Consider the following 4,449-nt stretch of genomic DNA (forward strand, 5'->3'; position numbering starts at 1 on the left):
CTGAATGCAAACAGGATATGATCCTATTTTTGTACATATTGCAGGGGAAAAAAAACTATTTTACTAGTACAAATACATTAAAAAAGCTAAATAAATAATTAGAGCATATGGTAAAAGTATATCCTATGACATTTCAGTTACTTATTTAGGCCCAGTTCTTCAACCAGATGTATTAGTAAGAAATGTTCTATCCATGAATCGTCTCAGAACCTTCAGTATAGTGGATCTGACTGCAGGATCAGGGCCTTAAATGCTATCATACCGTAATTTAGCCTGCTTTTGATCCATTACCACAAGGACCTCTTGGGATGGCTGTTTATGAACATACACATCAAATATACCACTCACACCACAGATATTTCCATTACAAAACCAACTGTTTTACCAGTCTCCAGCTGTGAACTACTCTTCAAAAATCTCAGTGTTTATAATGTAAAAATGCTGTGAAGCTGTAAATATTTTGTGTTGCTTATATGAGGCAAGAGTCATTTTTTTTTATTCTGCTATGCAATAAATCATTAGTCTTACTAAAGCTCTTGGTCTATTTAGGCAGCAACTCAAAATAATTATTGTTCTGACCCTTACCATACTTTTGTGATTCCTTTTTTCATCACTAGAAGAAAAAGAAAAACCTCATCTTTTCAGCTATGAAGATAAACCCTGAGAGGAGCTGTATTATCCACATTAACAAAGACAAAAGGAGACTGAGGGACAAATCCTATATCATCTTTATGTGCCTAAGTGGCACTTGCATAGCTGTGTAACTGCGGTTTTTGGCACCCACAGTTTGGATATTGCCTGTACTTGTGTAGCTATGTTCATCTTGCATCTTTTTCTGAGCATGCTCAGGATTCTACGTAGGCTCTGGGCTGGAAGACTCACTCAGGTATGCATGTAACTCAATCTAAGTCCCTGAAGCGTTGGTTGGAAGAAAAGCACAACTAGCAACTGTTTGACAGGAAGGGGGAGAGAGAGGGAGAGGAGGAGGACGGGCCTCCCATCTTTTAGCTCAAAGGCCTAGTGGTTTGTCAAAGGAGTAGGAGACCTGGGGATTTAAGCCCTGCTCTCAGATGAGATTTTAACTTATATCTCCCACTTCCTAGCAAAATGCTTTAACCACTGCCCCAGTGGTTCTCAATGTTTTTAGGCTCCTGACACCTTCATAACTCCTGTGAATTAGGCAGCACCCATTTCAATAACTAATTTATTTACTGAAGCACTTAATACCTGGCGGGGTGGAAACCAACACTTAGATCCTCCGAGCAGTGGAGCAGGGACAAGCGTAAGTACCTCCTTGCACTAGAGCCAGACACAGATGAGCCGAGCTCCTTATACAGGGAGAGAGCCAGTGGGGGAGGGAGCACTTGGCTCCTCTCACAAAAGTGAGCAGGGACAAGTGTGACCTTACTTCCTTGCACTGGAACCAGGCAGATGAGCCTACACTTACCTCCTTGCATAGGGACCAGGTGGGGAAGAGCAAGTGCTTATTCCTTTACCCCTGTGGCACCCTCAAAAGGAACTCCCAGCATCCCAGGGTGCCGTGGCACACCTGTTGAGGAACACTGTACTAAATGGACTAGTCTTTGCTCAGACCTCTCTTCCTGGCCCGCTGCTTGGGAAGCCAACAGGAGTGGATATGCATGGGGCCAGGAAGTGTAGAGCTAACCAAAGTTTGCTTTGGCACAGTGAGAAGGGCACTGTCCTGGAAGCAAGGGGTTCTGTCTCTTGTACCCCCTCCCAACAGGGCAGAAGCTAACCCACTACTGTTTATCCATTTTATACAACAACAATTAAATGCAAGGTACAGAAGAGCCAGTGGAGCATGGGTCAGAACCCAAACCTAGGCCTCTACAGTAGTAATGCATGTACCTGGGCAATCCTGCTGCCTAAGTGTTAAAAACTGATAAGTGCCACTTAGATGCCTGCAAATGAAACAGGATTTGTCCCTCAGTGACTTTCCCAAGGTCACAAAGAAAGTCTTTGAGACATCAGGCAACTGAACCCTTGTTTACCAAATCCCTGATTAGCACCTTAAAAACTGGACCATGTATTTTCTCTGAGGAGGTCAGCTACCAAATAGATACCTGCAACCTTAGTTACAACTTCGTTAGTGTTCTTCCAAAGTTTTTTCACCATGTTAATACATAAATAAGCAATAAAAGTGGCAGTACTTAAAATAACTGAATATACATCATGACCTGATCTTAGGCTGGGCTTCCACTCAGCCTTCCTTTCAGTTAATACCATTTTTGCACCTGCAAATAGTATAGTATCGTAACATCAATATTATACTTAGTAGTATAGTATCAGTATAATACTTGTTACTATTTTTGACCTCATTATTAATTGTGAGTACATTTTCTAACATTCCAGTTGCTGCATAAATGATTTATATCTGTAGTTTGGAACTTAAACCACACAAGATAGGGAGTGACTTTTTAATTAATTGGTCATGCTCAAAACACATGTATATGTTGCACTTACAAAAGAGTTTAATGACTTCTTAAATTTGGCTGAAATGATAAAACACAATAAACACATCAAAATATTACAGATTAAGGGTTTGGCACAATTGTAAATATCAATGACATACACACAATTTTACATTTAAAATACTAATAGGTCGGGGGTATACGGTATTCAGCTAAAAACAAACTTAATATGTCTCTAGGACAGTGGGAGGCAAAATATGGCACATGGGCTGAATCCGGTCCACAAGGTCATTCTACTTGGCCTGCAGGGCCCCTAAAAAATTCAGAAAATTAATATTTATCTGCCCCACAGCCTGTCAAAGTTGACAAGGCAGGGGCACTAGGACCCAGGGGGAGCCTCAGCAGGACTGAACAGCCCAGCTCTGCCCACCCCCAGCCATTTCACTCCCTTCCTGCCCCAGCATCACGTGGCTGCCGGCTGCATTGCCAGACCGGGGAGCGCAGGGCCATGTCAGTAGGGTGTGTGTGTGTGCGTACGTGTGTGTATGTATGCAGGCAGGGACAGTGTGTGTGGGGGGGCAGGCAGGGATAGTGTGTGCATGGGGGCAGGCAGGGACAGTGTGTGTGTTTGTGCATTCAGGCAGAGATAGTGTGTGTGTGTGTGTGTGTGTGTGTGTGTGTGTGTTCATAGGCTGAGTCCAATGTGCATACTCCACCATACACATGCACCCACACCCCCCTCGCACTGACTTACATGCAGACCACCCACATCCCCTCACACACCCCAGGCACCCAGCCCCCACAAACCCCATAGCCACGCACACCCCATAAATCCACAACCCCCACATGCTCCCTCACCCCACATACCCACACACCCACAGCCCCTCACAAACTATACCCACCCCCCACAATATAGAAGGGTAAAACTTCATTTTAAGCTACTGTGCAATCACCTCTATGTACACTACACAAACGCATGTAAATCAGGACAAAATTATTTTCTGAAACCAAATGAATGAATGTTGTAAATGTTCGCTTTTTAGAATATAATTTAGTATTTTTCTGGTTCTGAGATAGCAAAACCTCTTGCTGAAAGGAGAACTTCCGGGGGCAAGGGCAGGGACTTCTGGTGGCAAAGGTCAGGGGTTAGGGATGGGACTTCTGGTCACAAGATGGCAACCAGGGGCAGGGCATCTGTCCAGGGGTGGGGCTACCAATGCGGCCTTTGACAGCTTGCCAAAACTTGGTAAGCGACTCTCTACCTGAAATAATTGCCCGCCCCTGCTCTAAGATGATACAGTAAGATCAGACTATTGTGAGCCTGATCCATGAACACATCGAGATAAAAAACTGAAATATATTAGCAAAGTTACAAAATGAGTGGAAGGACTCTGAGAGGATGGTCATTTGCATAAATTTATTTTCCCTGCTTTAAAAAAAAATTAAATTTGCAAATTATAATTAAATGCTGAGCTTGTTATAAAGTCACATATACACTATACCTTCAACTATAAAGCACAATTTTTAAAACAAAGCATTTCTCCTAAACATGATTTTTATTTTTTTTATCTTGAGGATCAGAAAAATTGGGTTTATTTTAATTTCAAGGACAGCTTATATTCAAAGGAATTTGATGCGTCACAAGCTGTATTACATCAATCACAAAGACATCATGATCAAGAGATGTCTACCTTCTAATTTCTTTCGCTAAGTAAAAATAAATTTTAAAGGGTTACAATCATTCCAGAGGTGTGTTACTACAGAAGGAGATTTACCTGGAAATATTAGAGGAAGAAGGTGACTAAAAGATAGCTTTTCATAGTGTGAAGTAGAAGAAAAACTGCCTTTTTAAAACTCATGTACCTGGATATTAATTTACTTTAATCCTTTTGAAATTTATTCAGGTGCTGTCTTCAAATAAAAACATTCCCCTTTTAAGCTGATCTATATTCTCCAGCTGGCTACATCCCTCAATTAATTACAGCATTATTCTTTTTGACCAAAAAACCCAGTAGCA

The 4,449-nt window shown here is 41.9% G+C and overlaps 1 protein-coding gene across 3 annotated transcripts in view; it reads right to left on the reverse strand.

Moving 5' to 3' along the window:
* Window positions 1-4,449, reverse strand: part of RANBP17 (RAN binding protein 17) — a 284,936-nt gene that overhangs the window by 56,406 nt on the left and 224,081 nt on the right. The gene's annotated exons all lie outside the window — the stretch shown is intronic.

This window comes from Alligator sinensis, unplaced genomic scaffold (assembly GCF_000455745.1).
Source record: "Alligator sinensis unplaced genomic scaffold, ASM45574v1 scaffold156_1, whole genome shotgun sequence".
Classification (NCBI taxonomy): domain Eukaryota; kingdom Metazoa; phylum Chordata; order Crocodylia; family Alligatoridae; genus Alligator; species Alligator sinensis.